The sequence below is a fragment of the Peromyscus eremicus genome, chromosome 2 (assembly GCF_949786415.1).
Source record: "Peromyscus eremicus chromosome 2, PerEre_H2_v1, whole genome shotgun sequence".
Taxonomy (NCBI): Eukaryota; Metazoa; Chordata; class Mammalia; order Rodentia; family Cricetidae; genus Peromyscus; species Peromyscus eremicus.
In genome coordinates, this window is record NC_081417.1 from 106,700,112 (window position 1) to 106,725,848 (window position 25,737).

Here is a 25,737-nt window from a genome sequence, read left to right on the forward strand (position 1 = left end):
GAGAGAGAGAGAGAGAGAGAGAGAGAGAGAGAGAGAGAGAGAGAGAGAGAGAGAGACTATTTTCCCTGATGAGTTGTTCATGAAAATACTTTCCAGCATAACTCATGAGCATGGGGAGTTGGTTTAACTCCAGGACTCAATCAGTAGCATTTCTTGTTAGATGGATCTCTCATGGCTTCTGATTACTGTTCTTGGATGTGAACTTTGTTACTCCAATAAATATTTATGAAGTATTTACTAAATGACACAATGGTGAGAGGTGCTATTGCTTTAACAGAAATCATGACTGTCCTTGTCTCTCGAAAAGAGAGAATGTGGAAAATTAGGGGAACATATTTTGGTAAATCTAAAGAATCCAATGTAAGCAATAGGTAAGTAAGATTTATGTAAATTATACGATGTGTTCAGTTCAATGTAAATACACAAAAAATTGAGACAAATCCTGAGAGAAACATAACATTTCTAGAAATTTTAAACAACAGAAAGGCATGGATTCGTTTGCATTTCAGAAATGATACTTCACCTACAATGTAGAGATTGGAATAGAATGAAGCTTGAAGCTGGGAGATTATTGGAGTCTGTTTAACTAAATTAGCACTCTACACAAAAGAATACAATACTGTGAATGCAAAATGATACACAAGGCTTCAGAAGAGACCTCAAGGCTCATAAATTTTATTTAAATTCACCTGCAGATCCAGAGAAAAAGTTTTGGTGCTCCTAACAATGTTGGTGCAATGGAGATTAACAAAAATGAAGGAATGAAATCTGAGATGCTTGGAGAAGGGATTATAAAATGAAAGAAGGGAACTATCAAGGGTGGCCTTAGATTTCTGCCTTGAGAAATCATTTGAGTGGACGGAAGGTTGGTGCATGCAGATGGGAACCATGGGAGAAGTAAATGGTGATGGCACTTTGTAAGTGAAGTTTTGCATGAACACCAGGGTGAAGTGGTTATGAAATACTCATGTCTGAAGCTCAGGAAATTTGTGAAACCATTCCACTTCTGTTTCAGCTCTATAGCACTGGCTGCTTTGCTCAGGATCCTGAGGATAAGCCCTATGATGTAGGGTCCAAAGTAGGTGTGGATGTAAACCTTCTTAATAAGCAGATAAGTGAACTTTTCATTGTAACCCTGATTTTGGGGGGTCTGAAATCTAATACCAGGGTATGTATGACTGCTGCTTTTTCTTACCCCTAAATTCGGTCTCTTCAGGTTACTTTTTTTCTGGTGCTGAATGTATGAACGCTGGGACACGTGTTACAGGTTACTTAGTAGCTCTCTGTCCTCTGAAGAGGGTGAACTTTTGGTTGTGTATGTAGAGTTTCTCTAATGTAGGTCAGTGTCTGTGTTCTCTTTGATTGTTAATCCCCAGTCTTGAAGTGATTATGCAATCCACCAAGGATCTGCTAAATATAGTGTTTTAAAATTCAACAGCAAATTTCCTCCCTCACTGTCCTTTAATTTGAAAATAGCTGAACAAATTTTCTTATATTTTTCATACAAATAAAGACAAGACTTCCAAAGAATGTAAAAATTTTCCTGCCAGAAAAGTTTTAGACAGTTATCAAATGACTTAAAACAGGAGGTAATAAAAGAGACTGGTTTTTAACATAAAATACAGCATTTTCTACTCTGAACACTGTAATTACTATTTACAGCTAGATTATAGGGAAATCTGTGGGTGTCGTAGAATTCAGTTTCAGAATTATGGAAACTCTGTTTGCATAATTAAAGGGGTAGTTAGTAAATTTCCTCCCATTTTCTAACCTATTTAAGCAGACCATATATGTACCAATATTTCTTTTCTAACTATGGTAAAAGAGACAACCAACTTTAAATCTTCTATTGCTGAGTAATAGCCATAATAACTGTGGATAATGTTGGGTTTGTAATTAGTGAATTTGTTGAGGTATTTCTAGCAATACATTAAATATGGCATAGATACAAATTTCTGCTTCATTAAATGACTTTATAGACTATATTTCGCTGCTTTTGCGTGTGTGATTTTCCTCCTGTTTGATAGCAGGGTTACTTTCCAGCTTCCTAATGAGAATACCTTCTTTATTGGAACCTTTTCTGAAGTTTTATTGAAGCGCTCAGTGACCTATTTCTAATGATTTTAGAGCTCTGAAATGTTCTCTCCCTTATTTAAGGAGCTTTAACTTATGTTTGATTACTGGCTTTGGCAGTAGACTCACTATCTAATTTTAGGAAGGAAACCTTTTCTTGCAGGAGAAACAAATTCAAAAATAACCTTGCACATCACAGGATGCCCATGAATTATGGAAATAGCTTGCTTCCCCGTGATGTTTATTAGGTAAAAAGAAGGCAAACCAAGAGATGTTTCCCCCTTCACTGTTCTCCATTGCACTTCTTCAGGAAATCTTCCTTTATGCATTCTTTTTAATGAAATGATAAATATATGTTCACTATTCCAATGAAATCTGAGGTGCTATGATTTTGTAGTCCTGAGGAAACAGGATAAGGTTATAACATTGGATGTCTGTAGAATGTGTGGGAGATTGCTAGACATCCATATGTCAAGTATCACCTAGTCAAGTGGGGTGAGTATTAAGTATTAGATTTTGGAGCAACTGTAAATCAACCACCAAGAAATACTATGATGTGGGATAATGATCCTCTCAGAAGCCATAGGTTGCCAACAAAAGAAACAAACAATCAAACAAACAAACAACACTCCCATTCTAGACGTGGGATATCACCATCAAGGAGAAATTACATTTCCATTGACCAGGGAGTTTTTCCCTGCTGATTAGCTTACCCAGCCATAAATCCCGTGAGCTACAGTAATGACAAATAATGACAAGAATGGCAAGATGTGACCATGGGTATAACAGTGGGACAGATATTACTGAGGTAATCAACAACTTTATGATTGCATTTAAGGCCCGTGCCTGGTGCTGTAAATCTGGACCAAACCTCAAACTTGGGGAGCTCATAGGCACCACGGCTAAACCTACTATTATTCTGCTAAATGATTATATTATCAAACTACGTTCTAAATTTATATTTCTATACCCATAGATTAATGCAAACATCAGAGCTCATCAAAGACATTTTTTTTATGTAGTGGATTGTGGTTAATGTAGAAACTCACAATTGGTCCAACCACAGAGAACAGTGTCTGTGGAGAGCTCAGTTTAAATGGGACAGCCATATCATATCCCTCAGAGCTCAGGGACTATTATGGAAGAGGAAGTGGAAAGACTGTAAAATACAGAGTCTGGGAGGAACTGGACTAAAATAGTGACTTGTGGATATGATAAAATGGCCACATTCATGAGTTCACAGCAGCTGTGGTTGTCTGCACAAGATCAATGCAGTCAACATTTCGACATGGAACAGGGAGGTGCTCATGAACTACTACCTCTAGATGATTTTTGCTGGCTTCTGGGAGAGGGAGGATCAGTTCTCCTTAAGGATTTGGCCCCTGATAGGTCTACTATGCTTAGTTGATAGCCCCACATCAACAAGTGTGAATAGTACAAAGTGAACTCAGGGTGTTCTTAAAAAAAAAATGAAAGAGGACATGAAGTTGGGATAAATGTGAGTAAAATATATTGTGTGCCTGTATGGGATTCTCAAAGAATTAATAAAATAGTAAATTAAAAAGAAATACTGTGATGAAGGTGGGTCTGCTAACTCTAGACTATAGTGTACAGGAGACCAAGGCAGGAGAATTGCCCCAAGTTTCAATCCATACTGTTCTATATGCTTTGTCTCAAAAATACATGAAAAAGGCCAAAAGAAATACTGTGATGATTGAATTTGATCCTGAAAATTGCCAAGAAGTTTACCTACTATACAGAGTGAGCAAGGGTTATTTAGTCTCTATAGAATGTCCCAGGATTACCAGTATGGCGGTGCATGTGTATAAGCCTAGGACTTGGGAGAAAGAGGCAGGAACTTCTCTGAAAGTTTGAATCCAGTCTGGTATTCAAAGTTTAATAGTCCATTGTAGCCCAGATCAGTCCTGGCTACATAGTTAGAGCTGGTATTTAAAAAATAAAACAAAACAAAAACAAAAACAAAAAAAACCAAAGAGGCAAGCAAGCAAACAAACAAAAATCTTAGACATTGATCCACATAATTATTATTTCTCCAGAAGAAATACACACACATGCATATATATATATATATATATATATAATATATGAATGTGTTATCTAAAGCGAAACAAATACTATATATTGTTTGCCATATCTTTACCTTTTATTCATGCTTAGCTCTGCATGTACTATCTGTGTTTCCATGATCTGTGTTTCTTTCTATCCAAAATTTGAATGTTGAAGTCTTGACCTTTGAAGTGAGGACATTGGGAAGTGAGTCCTTTGGGAGGTGATCATGTCATGAAGGTGGACTCCTTCTAACTGGCTCCCTATGAAAGAGGCCCAAGGGAGTTTCCTTTGATTCTGTTATAGAAAGGCGAGGGAGAGAGAGAGAGAGAGAGAGAGAGAGAGAGAGAGAGAGAGAGAGAGAAGGAGACACTGCCATCAGTAAACCAGGGACCCTTACCAGATACTCAATCTGCTGGTGTCTTAATCTTGTACTCACTGAGCCTCTAGAATAGTGAGAAGCATATTTGAGTTGAAGAGATGTTCTTATATGTGGCATTTTGTCACAATATTTTCAATATTTTCCTATATTACAAATATTGCCTCCCTCAACTAACTTTTATGTCCATATTCTTCTCTGGTATTTCTCAGATATTTTCCTTTCTTTTTATTAGAATTTATCTAAATTATACTTGTTCATATTTTATTTCTGAAGTACATATTATATTCCTAGAAGTGCATCTGTTATATATTGACAGATTATCCTGTATTTCTCTTCTTTATCTAAACTAACTTATATGCTCACCAAGAATTTATTGGTATTTATTTCATCATTAATCACTGGTATGATATTTATATTTTGATGAAAAACAATAGCAAACTATCTTTAATTTATTTTCTCTTACATTTGCTTACCTGACCTAGTGATCTCAAACATTTTCCTACACTTTTAGTCCCATGACTTTTTTTTTTTTGGTTGTGATAATGGCTCCTTTCTTCCCCCAAATGATTTCTAGCATCCTATTATTCAGTTTATTGTGTTTTTGTTTGTTACACATTAAAAAAATAATTAGTGGAGAAAGGGCTTATTTTATATCACAATTCATTTAAATTTTGATGTAGTCAAATCTGTTATTCTTCTTTTTGATCATATCTGCATAATATATCTTGCCTAAGAAGCTTTTTTAATATCAAGATTAGATTTTTTAAGTATCAAGATTATAATTTTTTAAAAAATATATTTTTGATATATTCATAGTTGATTTTAAAACACAGGAAATTTAATATGATGTATAGTGTTGACTTTGGATCAGTCACCATACCCTATCTACCTTTTTCCATGTACATACATAGTTATATATATTTCCCAGAACACTGGTCAGTTGGGTGAATCCACAAGACTGAGCTACAACCAATACAATGAAAGTGGAAGATGGGTATTTGATTTTTGTTTCTGTCCACCAGGAATGGGTGAGGAGTGGAATCTTCCAATAGAGACCCTCCAAAATAACTCTACTGGCCATGTGCTGAGAATGGTAGCATAGAATCTGGGAAGTTTCAGTTCTGAAATCATCTCTGAGTGGAGAACTACATAAGGATCAGCATCCTCATTGAGCTTCTGTGCAGAGATGAGATTCTTTAGGCACTGGGATATTAAAGTTTGTCTTTTGTAGCTACTATGTGATCAATGCACAGAGTAAGACTTAACTATCTCCCAACTGTGAGCTTGGGGGTCCTGTAAAGATCAGACCAGAAAATTGAGCCAGCACCCTATTAGGGAATTTTCACAAATATGGTTTAGGAATTCCAAACAGTAAATATCAGATAACACAGAGCTGCAGCCTATGCTGTGACCGTAGACTTTGACCACGACTGAACTTTGTTCAACCTGCCTTTTTTTTTTTTTTTTTTCACAAGTCACTGATTGACATGATTCTTACTTCCATGACAGAGATTGTACAACAGGAATGTATGGGCACAACAGCTCATGCTAGCCACCTAGAACTGTTCACAAACTATCCACTGTCTAATCTAATCTGGACTATCAAGAATCTATACACAGAGAAAGCCACCCTTACATCTCCTAGATGGAGATCCCTGTAATTCAATGTCAAAGGGTTTGGGTGATAGTCTGGCTACTGTCCAAACTCCTGCCCTCTTGAATATATTCATCTATTCTTACTATTCTGGTCTGAAGAGTGAATTCTATAAATATCAGCTAATCTGTTGTGCTTACTCTATGACATTGTTTAAAGTTTTAAATGATTCTGAGTGGAATTTAGAATGGCCTTATAGAGAAGAGTTTACTTATTCCAGTGACTAGACTACTTAATTTAAAATGGAAAATCATGTGTTTTCATTGACATTAAAATTTCATTTTGATTATTTATGATATATAGTATGGTTACATGAGGACTTTTATGCACTGTATGTTGGACATATTACCTTTTCTTTCTTACCATACTTGTTCTACACTCTTGTTCTGTTTCCCATGAATTCCTGCAACAACAGCATATTTTAATCATGACAGCTTTCAATTGTTCAGTGTCTAGTAGCAGAATGATCTCTTAAAATGCAGGTCAGCTGCATTTTTTCAAAGTCATCCTATGACGTTCAGGGAAAATGGAAATCCTTTGAAGGTCTATAATGCTTGGCCTGACTTGGCCACTGTCTTTCTAGCTATCTAAATAAATGTTGCATTATTTGATTTAGTGTTAATAAATTGATCATCCAATAAATTCTGACAAGATGATGTAAGAGTAAGAATCTGGGGATACAAGTGAATTAGAGCCCAGGTACAAGGCTCCTCACTGTGTCTGGTACTCTCCCTAAGTTATAGCTCAAGAAGATGCAGATACTACATGGCCAGTGCTTTTAAAGGGCTCTGGACTGCTCAGTGCGAAAGTCCTCTTCAGACACTTTGCATGATGTTGAATTATGTTCTTATTAGTCTTTGAAAATTTAACTCAGAGGTCTACCATTTGCAGGAAAATTTTCCTTTTATAGCATTTTTCTAGTCTCCTACCTGTTTACTCATGGGTCCCTTAAGATTTCTGGAGAATGATGATATCCTAACATCATCATTACCATCTCCGTCACCGTCCGTGTCATCTGATGCTAATACTTATTTAAATTGCTTTGTGGTATTTATAAATATTTCTAGTTTTTAATATACATTATATACTTATACATTTTTAGCTTTCTATCTGATAACTATTCATTATTTATTGAGGGCATAGACATCATTTAACTTGAGTCTCTATAGCTAGCACAGAGAATGGTGATTATAGCAGCCTGTACACATATTTGAGTGAATCTTAGTTTTGATTATGGTAATCTAGGCTTTAGAAGTAGCTTGATATGATCAAAATACAGCATGGCTTTGGTTCTTAACATGCAATGCAAGGATCTAACTGGAACAAAATTTTGTTTTATGAAAGCCACTAAAATATTTGTCAAATGAGAAGCTTTTGGGGATTTGATTCCTCTTTCCTGTCTGTGTGTTTAATTCAAACTGGATGAAAGACTGATAGTCATGGATTTCTTCTATGGAAGGAAATGTGATAAAAGACTTCTTGGCAAAATAGTCACAGTTTTTCAACTTGCAAATTAAATTATGGTGTAGATTTGCTATCTTGCCCCCATTAGCTTTTTGCCCTCCTTGGCTTCCTGAGCCACTGGGGATCAGATTTCTTGTGGTCCACTTTAACAGACTATTGATCATCCCTCCTGCTTTGCCACTCTCACCTCTCACTACAGACTGGCTTGTGTGAAGAGGGAAGATAACTCCTCTGTGCTTGCATTTATGATAGATACATTATAAAGGGAGGCAGTCATCTGGGCTTGGATGTACCAAGGCTTGCCAATTTTGGGGTTGTAAGCTTCTGAGAATACTTATTCTAAAGTATTAGAAGACTAGGTAAATCGATTTGTTTTGGGTCCATCTATGTTCCCTAGGGTGAAATGGAGTAAAAGATGGCTAAAATTAAATCTGGTAATGACCTTTCTAACATTTTTACCCAACTTTAATCATATTGACTCTCAAATTTAAAATTATGTAGTTGATTTTTAAAATTTACATCTCTCTGTGTGTAATTATGTACTCAAAATATTATAGACCTTAAAACCACAGAAACAGCATACATATATGAGCCGATTAACCATCAAGAGTACATTTTTTTTTTTCCTTTTACGGCTACGTATTATGTTTTTCTTGTTAATGTATTGTGTTTTTCTTGCCAATGCCTAAATGTTTATCTCCATAAGTCACTTCTAGGTGTAAGCTGTGGAAGCCATGAAACTGTTACAGTCACAAACAAGCCTTTACTTCTAATACTTATAGCATCAGAGCAGTGACTTTTGTAAGCAGAATAGCAGGAACCTCCAAGCACGTGCAGGGCCATTTCACTGTTTTGTCTGCAGTCCATCTACTTGCCATTTAGCAGAAACAGATAAATTAACATCAAATAAAGCTCTGAGCAGTTATAGAGAACAATGCAGTTAGTAATTGTAAGCCCAGCTTAATCTTAACTCATTCCATTAAAGCAGTAGGGGTGCTTCCTGGGGGTAGCAGACATTGTTCCTGAGAATGTGGTAAATGTCCTCTCAAAAAACTGTGCTCTAGTGAATGTGGAAGGTGTAAATGTTCTGTGAGGATGATGTATGGGCAGTGGGGAGGGTCTGGATGCACTTTTGAAAAACACTGACTGTTGTATCAGGAGTTTCTATTGTTTTGATCTTAGTTATGGTTTTTTTTCAGTGATTTTTTTTTGCCTATGTAATATTTGCATTCTTTATATAACATGTGTAGTAGTAAATCAGTCAATTATTTTAAGGAAATGAAATGAATAGACACATTTATTTTAGGTGGGAGGCTTATTAGAGCAAAAAAAAATGAAAAGATACATCACCAATGTCTGGAACTTTTCCATTGTTGATGCCCCTAGATTGTTTAAAAGGTGTTCAAAACAGATTTTCAACATGAAGCAACTTGTATTAGGATCTAAATTAGTTCAGATGACCTTTAAGAATCAATCACTTTAAGTTGAGTTTCTCTTTTGCTGTCATTGAAAGTTATGTATGATGAGAAAATTTAGTCACTTACACAGTTATTTTTAGCTATCTAAATCAATTCTGCGTGTAGTCTTGAGCATGGCTGTGTCAGGGACACTGTAAGTAATGGACATAAAACTTTGTACCTGACTTTGGCATTGCTATTTAAATACTGGCTAAATTTTACTCAGACAACAGAATTTTAGGAATTTCTTCTTGCCTTTTAAATTGAGGATTCAAGAACAAAAGGAAGCTAATGGGTAAACAGACTGCTGTTGGCTTCATGGCTGCCAGGAAGGAGATCGGGTAATGACTGTGCAATGCTCTCTTGGTGTTAACTAGGTATGGTGGAATAGTGGATGTGAGTTAGCCTGCCCATGGTATGCTGAGTGTAGATTCTGATCAATCCAGCTCTTAGCAGGATCACAAGGTCTTTTGGATTCAAGTGATGTTTTAACTTTCTAAAACCTGCTAACTTTTCCCTAGGGCCCAGGGCCAGAAGAAAGCACCCTTAGTTCTGACTCTGTCTCCATGTGAGAGTGAAGAAAACTTCCCCAAAGCAGAGACATAAAGGTGATTGTTTTTAGTTTCTGATGGAAGCAGTCAGTTTACCAGCAGAAAACAGAAAATCTTTTGAGACATTCTCTTAAAATTATTTATCTTATGTTTAGAGATATTTTGCCTGCATGCATGTGTATTTCATGCATGCTCGGTGCCCTTAGAGATCAGAATAGGGCATTGGATCTCCTGAAATTGGAGTTACAGTTTTGAACCGCCATGTGGGTGATACAAATTGAACCCAGGTCCTTTAGAAGAGAAGCCACTGCTCTTACCTGCTGAGCCATTTTTCCATCCCTGAGATAATCTTTTGATTTGTGGTTTCTGTCATGCTTTAGACAATCACATGAAATAATATGACACCTTTTCCAGTGACCTGGATACTAAAAAGTAAAGGAAAGTAACTTTGTCATAAGTCTGTATATCTCTAGCACTCGACAGAGTGTGTGGCTTATAGATGTATTCAACACTGAATGGTTAGATGAAGGAATGAATGTGTAAAGAGTGAAAAATACTTGATGTGAAGTCCCTCTAAATTCCATATATGACTAAGATTAGCTTTTTGACCTATAAGAGGCAAGACCAATGAACATACTTACTAACTGAAGTTCTCTTTGTTGCCAACTTTTTAATTAGTTGCAATCAGCAGGACTCCCTGTCCCCTAATACCTTGCACAATTGCTGGCACATTATAGTGCTAATTACTTGTATGACTGGCTGGACACCAGTACATTTCTGTGTCTTCTCATGTCTACTGAAGTTCCATGTTTTCTATGAATCTTACTTATTCTGATTCATTCTTTAACTCAAGAGTCTCCCTTCTCTTGAACCTTGGTGTGTATCACCTTCACCACTTATTTGATTGTACGGTTTTTATTGGCTTCTATAAATGACAATGATTTCCCTTTATCTGCTTCTGAGGTTTATTAGGAAGGAAGAATTAAAAGAGACTGTGTGGATTCTTTTGGAATATACTCATTACATCATAAATTTTTAAGAGTGATGGGGCTATACATTGTTTGAATAGTGTGAGTACAATTAGGCCAAACTTTCCTTAGACTGTCATGTCCAGTAAATTTGAGCTGCCATTCTGAGTCTTGCCATTCTGAAGTTTTTCTCCCATGTTCAGTTTAAGATCTCCAGATATATTTATTGACTTCAAATGATTTGCTAATATGGCTTCATTGAAATAGATCTGTAAAGTCTATTACTCCATCACATCAAAGGACCAGATTTCTCTGAATATTACTGCTATCACTGATATTAGAGTTACTTTAAAAAAATGTGGAGTTCAATATCAGGGCCTTTGATCATCTTTAAAATCACCATGGCAAACAGGAAACGTGGCTATTGCTGATTTCACAATTGTTTTCTTTTGTGTGTGTGTGTGTAGAGAGAGAGAGAAGACACATTTTCCTTCCACGTGACAGTATAGTACATTTGCTTTACACCAAAGTAAACGTGAAGAATTTACTTTCAAAAATTGTAATAGAGATTGGCTCAGAGTACACAACTAGCTCTACTCCTCCTGGTATACCAAGGTGCCTGTATCAACAGTTGCCACCATCAAATGTTTCCTAACCATTTCTCTGTATAATATTCCAGAGTTTGAATTTGAACCTTATTATCATGTATATTGAAATATGTTTTTTTTTTTTTTTTTTCCTCTTGGGGACTACATGGTTTTCCCCTTGATTTTGTTTCAGCTGGATTTCAGTTAGCATCAAAGATCTCATGGAGACATTTTCTTCTTTTAGAAAGTTCCATGAACCTCCATAAGTTTATAGAGTAGCTGGATTTGAAGGAGAAGAGTACGTCCCAGTTCCACTAACTACTTGTGCTGTAAGGCTTGGACATAACTCTCAAAAAAGAAATCTGCAGTACTTTGTGTGGCTTCTTGTTGCTTGCTTTGTATACTGTGGAGTCATTTATTTTGCTGTTTTGCTATCATGAATCTCTACATAGAAACTAACACTTTTCACTAGGAATATATTAAAAGCTTAAAATGATAACCTGCTTTATTGAGCACATAGGTACTATGGCACTCAAAATGAAAACAATTCCAAAGTTCAAAAATAACTAATATGTTTACTATACATAGTTACTTGTATATTATGTTGACATTAAAATTAAAATTATGGAAAGTGTTGAGATGGCTCAGCATTTATAGGCACTGGTGACTTGAAATGATCCCTGGAAGCCATTGATGGTGGTAGGTTATGAAAGCTGTACAATTACATTAAAGTACGTATAAATTACTAAGTAATAGAAATGGGGCATGTCATAAATTTATGTGTTCCACTCCATATTCTGAAATACATTGTATAGCCACTTAAGTTTTGGAAGGGCACATAGTCCATTACTGGAAAGTCTTAGATAATCAAATGCTGTGTCCAGAGAATGGTGCAATACAGTTCTTTGCTTTTCACCTCAGGTCACTGTTAGGTCCATTATGAGTCCATTTGGATGCAATTCAAAAAGTATCTTCTGTCTGGGGCTTTCTCTTGTCTCCCTCCTCTAATGTCCCTTTGTCTTTATTTTCAGATATTCTTCCAGGGCTATATCTCTCTTTCCTCTTGGCTTTGGCCCTTAGGTTCCATTTAGTACCCCACCCGCCCAAAAAAACCTAATATACATCAATGTGTGTGTGTGTGTGTGTGTGTGTGTGTGTGTGTGTGTGTGACATTTCATTTTCAGACATGCTTCGTGGATAAGTGTCTATAAGGTGTACAAGCTTTTCAAATACTAAAATGATCCTGATAGGATGTAGTAATTTTTTTTTTCTATCTCACTTCAATTTTGCTAACGCGGCACAGATTTCTAGTGGTGAATTGTTCGCTTTTCTCCAGAACTAAGTGAAACAAAAAATAAATTCTATTGTCTCACAATTACTAGATTTGGACCAGAAAGGAAATTTACTGATAGATTTATGGTATGTTTACTAGAATAGTAAATTGAACTTAATTTTAATTTCTCTGTGATTTCTTAAGCATGTTTGTGAAGTACCTCACATTTATATGATAGAAAATTATGCAATAAGAAAAAAAAAAACCCTTAAAATCCAAAGGTTAGAAGAATTCTTACTGAGAAGTAAGTTGGATTCCACATTGCTGAAATGAGGCCTTCAAGACGAAACAACTTGTGACTAGCAGAACCAAGCCATTATCAACATCTTGCAGGGAGAGGGCCTGGAGAGATGGCTTTTTCATTAAAGGCACCCGCTGCTCCCACAGAAAAACCTGGTTTGGGTCCTAGCACCTGCATGGCAGCTTAGAACCATCTACAATTCCATTTCCAGGATATCTGATGGCATGTTCGGGTATCTATGGACATAGGACATGCATTGCTGTAAGACGTTCACCCAGGCAAATGTACATACACATAAAAAAACATTTCACGGGGAAACACTTGAGGAAGACAGGTAAGCACAGATACATCTCTGCTCCTTAAACAGCTCTGCCATTTCTATTTCACCCCACGGAACTAGTCTTTCACTCCTGTCACCTCAGTGTCCTTTCTGAAACGGCAAGAGGAGGTTCGTGTCTGATGGTAATGGTGCTCAGATACCACATGGAAAGTATGTGGAACAGATGCTGTCAAATAATGTTACCAGTGAAAGATATTCCCCTTTCCTCTCAATTATTCTAATTCCTGCTACAGAGAGAGCCTTGTCACATTATCTCTTGGCTTATGGTATTATGCTTTATTATGGTTACATACTTGCCTAGTGTTAGGGTCTGAATTATTTTCCCAAAAAATAATATGTTAAAATCATCCTAGACCCCTGAATCTTGGACTGTGACACTGGAAATAGAACCCTTAAATAGACGATAAAATTAAATCCGGGCCATTGACATGTTTCCAGACCAGTCTGGCTGCTGTCTGTATAAGAGGAGGAAGAGAATCCAGGGTGAGTTTGTGTTATGTGAGCCCACGAGAGTCTGTTAAAAGATCTCAAGAATTTATTAAGGTATAAAATGAGGATAATACACTCACTAATGCAGAATAAGGAAGACACCGCTGCTGATCCTGCTGGTCCAGCTGCCGCTCTCCTCAAGGTAGATGGAGGCCAATTGCAAGCCACTTTCAGCCTCTGGACTGGGTCCCGACCACCCAAGGGGTCAAGTACTAGACAAAGCCAAGCCGTAGGGCTTGTGACCCAAAGCCATTGGCTGAATGGAACGATCTCCCACAAGTTTGTACAGAGAAGAGGCTCTGTGAGGACACAGTGAGCAGGCCCCTATACTGAAGATAGAAAATATGGTGGAGATTTCTGAGCCTTAATGCTTCAAGGTGTAGACTTTTTAGCAGATGCTGTAGCTGTTACAATGGGGCCAAAGGGAAGAATGGTAATTACTGAAGAGAGGAAGTTCCAAAGTAACAAAAGATGGGGTCACTGTTGCAAAGTCAATTGATTTAAAGGATAAACATAAATACATTAGAGCTAAATTTGTTCAAGATGTTGCCAATAACAGAAAGACTGTCACTGCTACTCTTCTTGCCATTTATCTCCAAGGAAGGCTTTTAGAAAATCAGTAAAGGGGCTAAATCCAGGGGAAATCCAGAGAGGTGTAATGTTGGCTGTTGACACTGTAATTAGTGAACTTAAAACAAAACAAAACAAAACAAAACAAAACAAAACAAAAACAGTCTAAACCTGTCACAGTCCCCGGAAGAAATTGCTCAGGTTGCTATGATTTCTGCAAACAGAGATAGACAATGAAAACATTTTGTGATGCAATGAAAAAGGTTAAAAGAAAGGGCATCATCACAGTGAAGGGTGGAAAAACACTAAATTAGAAATTATTGATGAATTAGAAATTATTCAAAGCATGAAGTTTGGTAGAAGATATATTTCCCCATATTGTATTAACACTTCAAAAGGTCAAAAATGTGAATTTCAAGATACCTGTGTTCTGTTGAATGAAAAAAAACTAAGGTCTAGTGTCTAGTTCATTGAACCTGCTCTTGAAATTGCTAACGCTCATCAGAAGCCCTTATTCATAATTGTCCAAGATGTTGATGGAGGAACTCTAAGCACACTGGTTTTGAACATGCTAAATGTTGGTCTTCAGTCAAAGCTCCTGGCTTTGGGGACAATAGGAAGAACCAGCCTAAAAACAGGGCTATCACTACTGGTGCAGTATTTGGAAAAGAGTGGTTGAATCTTCATTTTGAAGGTGTCCAAGCTCATGACTCAGGAAGAGTTTCAGAGACCACTTTTACTAAAAATGACATGCTTTTGATAGGAAAAAGTGACAAAGCTCAAACTGAAAAATATATTCAATTGTAGGAGCCAAAGGGGTTGAGAACACCAGGAGAGCACAGCTCACCGAATCAACTAAGCAGGGTTCATAGGGGCTCACAGAGACAAAAGTGGCAATCACAGAGCCTGTATGGGTCGGTGCTAGGTCCTCTGCATATATGTTATGATTGTGCAGCTTGGTGTTTTTGTGGGACTCATAAGAGGGAGTCAGGATGCCTCTGACTTTTCACTTGCTCTTGGGACCTCTTTCCTCTTACTGGTTTGCCTCATCCAGCCTTGCTCTGGGAGTTGTTCTGTGTGCTGTGAATGTGTGTTGCTCTGATTGGTTGATAAATAAAATGCTGATTGGTCAGTAGCCAGGCAGGAAGTGTAGGCAGGATAAGCAGACAAGAAGAATTCTGGGAAGAGGAAGACTGAGTCAGGAGTCACCAGCCAAACACAGAGGAAGCAAGATGTGAAGGCAGAACTGAGAAAAGACACCAAGCCATGCGGCTAAATATAGATAAGAATTATGGGTTAAATTAAGTATAAGAGCTAGTCAGTAATAAACCTGAGCTAATGGCCAAGCAGTTAAAATTAATATAAGCCTCTGTGTGCTTACTTGGGGAATGTAAGTGGGAGAGATTTGTCCCGACCGTGGGCCAGCCAGGACACAGAAAAATTTCCAACTACACAATCTTGATGTGAGGGTTTGTGCCTAGTCTTACTGTCTTGTTATGCCGTGGTCTGCTAATATCTCTGGGAGGCCTGCTTTTTTTTTTTTTTAAGGGAAACTGAAGAGAAATGAATCCGGGGAGAGAGAAGGGGGGATTGGGAGGAGTGGAGGGAGGGAAACTGTGGTCTGGATATATTGGAGACAAAAAAAACTAAGAAAATAAAATAAAAAATTAAAAAAGAAAAATGTATTCAAGAAATCCTGAGCAGTTAGACACCACAACTAGTGAATATGAAAAGGGAGGGCTGAATGAGTGACTGGATAAACTTTCAGATGTAGCTGTGCTGAAGGATGGAGGGGCAAGTGATGTTAATGTGAATGAGAAGAAAGCCAGAGTTATGGATGCTCTCAATGATACAAAAGCAGCTGTTGAAGAAGGCATTGTTCTTGGAGGGGCCTATACTCTGCACCAGTCCATTCCAGCCTTGGCTTCATTAAAACCAGCTAATGAAGATCAGAAAGTAGGTATAGAAATTATTAGAACAGCATTCAAAATTCCTGCAGTAACTATTGCTAAGAATGCAGGTGTTGAAGGATCCTCGATAGCTGTGTAAATTCCGCAGTTCCTTGGAAAGTAGTTATGATTTTATGCTCAGAGACTTTGTGAACATGGTGGAAAAAAGAATCATTGATCCAATGAACGTTTTTAAGAACTGCTTTACTGGATGCTGCTGGGGTGGCCTTCTTGTTAACTACAGCAGATTTAGTAACAGAAATTCCTACAGAAGAGAAGAACCCCAAAAGGGAAGTAATGGGAGGAAATATGGAAGATGGCATGTTCTAACTCCTAGAATAGTAATTTCAATGAACTCTGATGGGATGCTCAAGGCAGGTCCTTCGCTGATAACTTTAGAGAAGTCACCTGAAGAAAATGAACGAAGAAAAAGTTGGCTGGCTGATCAGTTCTAACCATCAGTTGCTGGTTTCCATTGACACTATATGATGGTTTATTGTTATCATTGTCCATGACTACAAATAATTTATTTTTTACTTTTGAATAAAGACATTTGTACATTCCTCATACTGGGTGCAAGAGCTGTATACCAGTGTCCTGCTTTAGCTTAAGTCATGGAGGTGTTTCTACTGTTCTGTTATAGTCAGGATCATAGTGCTTGCATCCCCAGATGAGATGTTCAGAAGCAACCTTTCTGTGGAAAGAAAGAAGAATTGTGTACAATGCAGAGAGGTATCCAGTTATGTGACAACCTATGTGTAATAAAGTTTTGTTTAAAGTTTAAAAAATAAAAAAATAAGATAGCTTGATTAAATGAGTACAATTCTAAGTAAAATCTTCATTTTTCAGCAGAGGCTTATCCACTTGAGGGAAAGCACCACAGTGTTCCCCTTTGCTGTGGTAGCAGGTGAACATGGGCTCTTGGGTGAATTTTGGAGTTCACCAAGGCTAAGAATTGTATTTAACATTTGCTTTTCTTCTCTCGCAGAAACCCAGCTGTTCAGACTACAGACAAGAATACAGTGATAATGAGCATTATCAATGATATTTTTTTCTTTCCGCAAATAGTGTCTAGAGTTGTCTTTTTTATGAAGTCATAGAAGTAAACACAATTAAGAGCTCAAAGATTATTTCTTATTGCTTGTCCAGACATAGGAAGAGAAAATTAAATCTTCAAATGTAATTTTTGAAATTAAGATTAATGATGATGAATATCTGATTCTCTCATACACTGATGACCTCATGTTGTTTGAGACAAAGTGTGGGGGCTTCTAGCTATCTTTGCCATTAACGAATATGATTGAGTTATTTTAAATGTAGTCAGGATACAAGACCCACTTGTCTGTGTTGAAAGTTTGCTTTGTATTTTTCAGAAGATCAAAAGCAGGCATTTGTGAAAGAAAAAGTCAAGTGATTTTTTTTTCTCCTCACTTTTAAAAATTGCATTAGAGTCTCATTTCTGGATTATGGAAATATGGGAGAAAATGAGTTATCCTAATTAATTTATGGCAGGGACATCAAGATATGCAAACATTTCACAAGGTTTTCAATATTTTCCAAGTCTAAAAGCTTAAAGGCAAATTTAGTGATGAAGGAGAAATGTGCTGAGCAGTTAAGGATACGTTTATTACTGGGAAAAATATAGAAAAGGTACTTAAGGAATTAGCACAGCTACTTCTTTGTGAGCAGGCATGGTCTTCTCATGTCCCCTTAGCAATGTGTGCACGCACATCTGCAAACAGGCAAGGGATGCTTTCTACCATCTCATTATCAGAACTTCTTGAATAGTTTTTGAGTGTTAATTAAAACCCATGAGATTTATTTACATAGCTGTAAGTAAAAGGTATTAAATAATCTCCAACATACCATCCAGTGCCAACAGTCTATAATTCTTTTGTGTCTGTCAATCCAAAAAAAAATTGGAGGCAAATATGAGGTCATTCAGGGAGGCTGGGCCTGCAGGACTCTTAAAGCTAGTCTCTGCATAAAGGCCAGTGATTGTCTCATGAGTCCAAATTCCAGGTCTGAGCTCCAAGATGGCAGCAGTCTCCAGGTGAAGAGACATGCAATAAAACTGCTGCATTAAGGAACTGATGGACATTTCCAGTACTGCCTTTGATTTATAGACTCCATTGTAGTGTAACCTGCCCCATAGTTGTTGAGATCACTGATTAGAGAGTTGGAGAAATACCACCATATCTCCCTGCGGGACCAGAAACAATGAACTGGAACAACTGCAACAACTTTAAGTAAGTGTGTTGCTTTCCTCCCAAACACAAAAGCAACAGACTTCGTTTCATCTCCTCCCTGCTTCCTTCCTTCTGGGTTGTTTCTTCTCTCTTGTCATCAGAATCCACTGCCCATAGGGAAAGTGTGTACTCAAACTGTAAATATCACAAGGGTGAGCTGCCATGCTTTTTTATGTACCTCAGACCTCACTTAGCAATAATGCCACTGAAAAGTATTTGTTTAATGAGCGAATAAATGAATGATTGAATTTGTAGATGCTGAAGTTTATAACCACAGCTATAATTTCTGGACCAGTTTCATTAGTCAAGGAAAAAGAGCTCAAGAAAAAGGAAGTGATGTGTATGTTTATGCATATTTATAACTCATCAAGAGAGACAGAGTTATTTTTACTTTATCCCAAAATAAAAGCTTTGCATATCTCATTATTTTCTTGATGATGTTCGAGGTAGGATGGCTAAGAGAAAGCCAAAATGAAGAATGTTTAAATTTCTAGGTGTTCATTTAAAATTGTTTGGTCAGTTTGAACAGAAAAGACTATTTTAAATATTACTAGTATAAAGACTAGGAATTGGAGAGAGTAGATTTATCATGGAGTGTGTTTTGCTTTGGACATGGCTGTTCCAGCTAGTGGCTTACCTTTGCTCTTCCCCTTGTCCCCTAGGCAATTATCCCAGCATTTACTTGGGTTTGGTATACCCTTTCTATAATTTTTAAATCTTATGCAACTGAAAAGCTATGTAATAAGCATCATTAGAATGGGAACCAGCCTCGCATTCTGCCTTCACAGAAATAGAGAGAAAAATCACCTGCCCAATGAGGCTCTTTCTCTACCCCCTGCCCTTGTTAAAAATAGCAGTTGCAGAATTTCATTATGAATCTGTATGCTTCACTTCTCACTTTCCTGTGGTCTGAGAAATCAAAGGCCATTCTGTCAAATGTCACTCTTGGAGTTCCCATCCTTATTTGTGACTTCACCTGCCACCTCTATGCAGCAATCTCCCAAGTCTGTATTCAGTTCAACTTTCTCTGCCTTTGCCAGCATCTTGAATACTAATTAAACAATGTTTAGTTTAAAAACTTGTTTACTTTGATCCTTGGCATTGTATATTTTCATAGTAAAAAGTCATATAGCATATATAATCTTGCTTGTCTCAAAAAGGATGTTTAACTATTTAGTGGATTTTTTCATCTTTATTTCTTAGCAAATGTTGCAGTGGACTTTTTTTTCTGATAGTATTATAGAGGGTTAGAACAATTTTCTGGCTGCCTTTTTTATTTTCTAAATAAAATGCAAAGTAGGAATGACATGTATATCTCTTTCATGTTGAGCCCACAGAGTGAGTTTTAAGAGATTTCTTTCTCTTTGAATTAGACTCCGAAGAGAACTGGTACTAACATGAGGAAATGTGCATCTTCAAGGTTCTAATCACAGGGTTCCCACTGTCAAAGACACAGAAGGTGCATTGAAAAAGATATTATCAAATACAAGGGTTAGCTTTTTAGTAAAACTCTTTAGAATACATTTAAAGATTTTATCTCAAGAGCATGTTTTTGATCAAGGATGTAAAGACACTGTTTATACATCTCAGAAATTCTTACATTTTCATGTATATTTCAGAAATTCAAAACTTTTATGACTTACAACTTAGTTCTAGATCTATATCAGAGTTTACTGATTTCTCCTTGATTTAACCAAATCTCAGGTTTGAAATGAAATTGAAGTATATATGACATATTTCATACTCGCTCTTCAATCTGCTATAAAATATTTGAAAGATATATGATCCATGGTGTAAGAGATTTATTTGCACAGGAGATAGTTCTCTGGACAGCCTTTCTCATTCACAAGGTGCTTGTCTACTATACGACTATCAATCCCCATTGCCCTGGTAGTAACCATGGCAAAGAGGGGACATGGATTCATGGATTTATCTTTCAGCCTGACTGATCACATAAGTGCACTTTTTCTCCCATAGCTACAGGGAGGAAATCATCACCCACATTTTCACACACTAGGAATTTCAAACCTTAGGCTTACTGTTGCCTAACTGCCTGGACTCTACTTCACTGTAGTTGACCTCTTTCTCTCTGTGTGTGTCTCTCTGTCTCTCTCTCTGTCTCTGTCTCTCTCTTTGTATGTGTGTGTGTGTGTGTATGAATGTCTGGGAGTGGTGATGGTTGTCCAGCACTGACGCCTCTTTCACAAGATGTTTGCTTTTTATCTATACAAAAGCACTTTCCCTTTGCCATGTAGCTTGATCACAGTAACTATCAGAAGCTTAACTTGATTGTGGTTTAATTGAAAAATACATGTTTTAATCAAAAGCATGTATTTTAAAAGTATTTTTTTTTTTTTTTTTTTTTTTTTGGTTTTTCGAGACAGGGTTTCTCTGTGTAGCTTTGCGCCTTTCCTGGAACTCACTTGGTAGCCCAGGCTGGCCTTGAACTCACAGAGATCCACCTGGCTCTGCCTCCCAAGTGCTGGGATTAAAGGCGTGCGCCACCACCGCCCGGCTTTAAAAGTATTTTTTAAAAATAAAATACAATATACTAAAAGATTTTAGAACAATTACTTTGAACATAGCTGATAAGACTGTTTGACCTTATACCCTCTAAGAGACAACATGCTTGCCTTTGGAGCTTAGATTTCCTTTCCTGTGCTCTATTTAGATGTATGACATACCTCATTTTTGCTTCTATGCTTTATTGTGTTTCTAGTGCCTTAACTCAGCCACAGTTTAAGGCCAACGTGGAGGAGAGCGCCCTGTTCTGAGTAAGCCAACTTGCAGCTCTTTCAAGACCTTCTGTGCTGGCTTCCCCCTCTCCTGCTGGTCATACATTCGGAACATTGTAAACAGAAACCAATATCAAGTTCTTCTTCTTTTCTCTTTTCCTTTTTGGAAAGTCATTCTACAAATTTAAAGTGCTGAATTGGCTTAGTAAGACTTGAAGTGACTGGAATATTAGTGATGGAACTGCATTGATCAGATGGTAACAACTGCCAATTAAAATGAAATAAATTAAGTTGGGTTCAAGTTAGGCCAATTCAATTCAATTCATTTCAATTCAGCCCATAGTACCGAGCACCTGTATTAGGGTTCTCAAGAGGAACAGAACTAATGGGATGCGCGCGCGCGCACACACACACACACACACACACATACACGAACATATTAAGCTAACTTTAAACTAGTAACAACAGCAGGATCACTCCTGTGAAACAAGAACCAGATGGTTACTCATTCCTTGAGGCAGGGGGCCTCAGCAGTTGCAGTGTTCCCACAATGGCTGTCTCTCACTGGGTAGTTAAGGGAGACAAGCTTTAGTTTGTCAGTATACAAGGCTGAGTGTGTCAGTAGTCCCAATGTGGTAGAGAAGCCTGGAAGCTTCCTGGTGAGTTGTTGGTCCTTAGCCCATGATGAAAGCTTTGGAACTTTGGTGATATCAACAAAGGAATCAGCAGCAGCAGCAGCAGCAGCAGCAGCAGCAACAACAGAACATATTAATTCAGAGACAGGGAAGGTCAAGGAAGATAAAGCTAAATGATCTTCCTTCTGATACACCTCCTTCTAAACAACCTGAACACTACGAAAAGGAGCCACACACAATCAGGGTGGGGCTTTCCACATCAATCAAGACTATCAGGACATTTCTGCAGGTGAGACCCCCTACTGAGATGATTCTGATCTGGGGCAAACTGACATTTAAATCAACCATAATAGCACCTATATGTCAAACATTGTGCTAGGTTCTGAATTTACAGATAAGAACTTGATTTATATAATATAATAATCAGGATAAACACAAAATAAACTCAAAGGTAATTCAATAATCAGGACAAGTGAATTATGTGCACAATGCTGAACTAACTAGCATACGAGTTATTAATTATTGTTATGTATGCATGAGGGTGTAGTCTATGGTTAAGGGATTATAACAATAGGCTACCTGGATAAAAGTTATGCAGCTAAGATTTTCAGTGATGAGCAAAAGTGGGCTGAGTTTAGGGGCTGGAGTTGAGTTTGGAAAGAGAAAGAATGCTGGGCAGTTTGATGTAACTGCCATAGGCTTTTATACACCCACATTACTAGTCTTGGTTGTTTTACTACAAATATTCTTTCAATTAACTTTTTTTTTAAACTGAGAATAAGTATTTCAAACAGTTATATTTCAAGATTGTGCATAAACGAGGAATATGCATCTGAAACGTGGCATTTTGGGTCCTACCATATACATGGCATCTTTTGGATTCCTGGAATGAAGCAACATGTTTAAAGTATCTGTTCCAAATCTAGCAAGGAAAACAGTGAGAAATGGCAGAAAGAAAGAGAGCATAAACTGAGACACCTGGGTTTAATTCCTCATTCAGACACACAGACACTTGATTTGGGTTGTTCTAAGTACTGTATGGTCAGAGTCTTCTCATGTGTGAGTTTCAGAGTTAAGAGAGAGATCTAGAGCTTCTGCTAGATTGAAGAACATTCTTTGCTCATACAGAATGACCAGGATTTGGAACTAACACCAGGATCATGGAGTGTGTACTGGAATGAGCACAGGCTTTGGAGCCAGCAAATCTGTGTGGACCCTGGTTGAGTTTCATACAAATTTAAGTGAGCAGGGGATCATTTCAAATGTAATTCTCATTTGCAGAATACCTGATTTGTGGAGCTTGAGTGTTAACACAATCCTGTGGTCAAAGTATCTACATAATTCCTGGAATATAGTAGGTCTTTAATGCCAGTTTCTGATCTCTTTTTGTTTTATTCTGATTAGCAGGAGAATCAGTCTCTTTCATACAGAGTCTTAGATGATGGTTTGCTAGATTCTGATTACTCTTAGATCCATACATTGTCTTGTCCCAACATGCAAAGACATGCTAGACCAAGAGAAACAGAGAAATGAATTAAGGCATCACACCATGAAGATATTCAATGACTACTTCTTTCAGAGATAAAGCCCTTTAACAAATCCTTGTTATAGGAGCCTCAGCTGCATTTCTATTGGTCCTGATCTCTCAAGTTCAGCTCAACTATCACACAGAAGACACATGACCTGAGTAGTCAGCACACTTGCTGCTAAGGGGACATTTCTTATGCACAGTATTTCTCCTGTATTTTGCTTCAGAACTGATTTATGAACTGGGGTTTGTAGAGAAGAGTCTTCATATGAAGTCTTCAGTACTTTCATACATGTACAAAGTAGTGCCATAAATAATTTTACCAGAGGAAATATAGCCCAGCGGGCTCTAAATGAGGTGAGAGTGGAAGTCTCTAAGATTTAATGAATGTGTATGCCATTCTACCGATGCATATTCGGATTTTCTGATCTTTTTATTTTTTCTTTTCTCTTTATTTACCAATGCTTTTTTCCTTGTCATTTTATTAATCAATTGAGGTCTAATTTCATACAACCTAAAATTCTTTGCTTTTTGGTAGAGGATCTGAGAAAAGGCCTCAATGGCTAAAACTGGAAAGAGTCTTCTATATGCTTTGCTAACATGAGATTACTTCTTCACTACGAAGTTCTGGGTCTGGAGATGCAGCTCAGTTGGTAGGTTGCTCACCTAACATGCAGGAAGCCCTGAGCTTTGTCACCAGTACAGTATAAAACAAGGTGTGGTAATTAGACACTCAAGTTTATCCTGGGCTACATTGTGAGTTCAAGGTCAACCTGGGCTATATGAGATTCTATCTTTAAAAAGGTTGCAACAAGACACAATTGCTGTCAATGGCTTCATAGACGTAAAGTTGCCACCCAGAGAATCCTGGGGAGTTGAAAACCAGAGCAGGGCAGGTGTGAGCTCAGTTTATACCTCAATAATGGTGATTTTGGATGAAAAACTTGCTTTCTTTTTCTTCACTTGTGAGACTTCTAAGAGCCATGGTGTAGGATGTAAAGATAGATTTAGCTAATGTAGCTAAACTCTTGCACGGTGTCTTTTGTACAAGGTAGGTGCTCATTAAAGGGAAGTCACTATAAGAATCAAAAGTGAGTACAGTGTAATGATTGTCTGTTACCCCAGTGATGGTTCTGTGTTCCAGCATATTATGCAGTGTGCATTCTACGTGGCCAAATTCTCGTTTCTGATTTGAAGGCATTTTCACCTCGCAATCTTGTTTGAGAAACAGTGAAAAACAAAGCACAGCTAGACTTCTTTTAGAAAGAAAATCTTCGAAAGTCTTTTTTCCCTAATAAAATAAAACTTGGGAAGAATTTGGTCATTATATGAAAGACTATTCCTGAGAGCAGGCAGACAGGTTCATGGGATGTAAGTAAAACTATTTCAGCATGGTAATAGTATGTTGCAAACACAAATAAGAGAAGCCATTATAATGATGGAAGTGGAAGTTACTTTTCATGTCTACGGTCTGTTTTCATGTTGGTATGAATGGTCAGCACTGGTGTCTGTGATTGCATGAACATGCTGTGATTGCCTGATCTCTGTCACCCTGGTAATATGACGGATAGGTTAGAGAGTGCTTGTGTGGAAAGGTGGGGATGAAATTGCAGCCACTGAGACAAAATGTTTTTATCCCATTTTGTATTTCCAATAAAGTCAAACAGCAGGTCAGGTTGGTCTTTGGAAAAACAGCCAGTGACTTCCTATGCTCAGAGTCTCTATGCCAATTGTTACATACTCATTGCAACAATAGTCAAAGACTTTTCACGGGGAAAGAAAGAGGTGTTACATTGTCAAATGATTTTGAAAATGCTAACCATTACATCCTCACTATTGACCTTCATATTACATATTAACATATTCAAATCTTGGAAGAGGCTCACATTACAAAATAACTCAAAGAATAGTTTTATGATTTCCCAATTTTAACCATATATCCTCTGTTTTTGATTCAGTGTTATTGTTTTATGTGTCTTGCCTGCATGTAGATATCTGTCAACCACGTGTGTACCTGGCACCTGAGGAGGCCAGAGGAAGGTCTCAGATCCTTTGGGGCTGGAGTTACAGATGACTGTGAGCTGCCATGACGGTGCTGGAAACCAAACCTCCTCTGCAAAACTAATAAATACTCTTAGCAGCTGAGCCATCTCTCCAGACCCTTGATATATTCTAATAAGTATCCTTTATAGCTAGTGACCTGGGAAACAAACCTTGGAAAACACTGTAATTAATTATCTGGGAGAAAAAGTTTATGTGTTTGGCAGGCAGCAGCTATCTGTGAGCTGTTTCAGGTAGAGGAATATTTCTAACTTTGTCACCTGAAATTTAGGCATTGTGTGTTCTCATTGCTGATCCTTTTAGACTCACACATGAAGAATGTCCTGGAATCATTTGTTCTTGTTCATGATTAATTCAGGTAACTTGCTTGTATTATACTATTAGGCAGAAACCCGTTGTTTCAC

The 25,737-nt window shown here is 37.4% G+C and overlaps 1 pseudogene; it reads left to right on the forward strand.

The window, feature by feature from the left end:
- The first annotated feature begins 13,688 nt into the window (after nucleotides 1–13,688).
- Nucleotides 13,689–16,455, forward strand: LOC131904822 (60 kDa heat shock protein, mitochondrial-like; annotated as a pseudogene).
- Nucleotides 16,456–25,737: the final 9,282 nt, after the last annotated feature.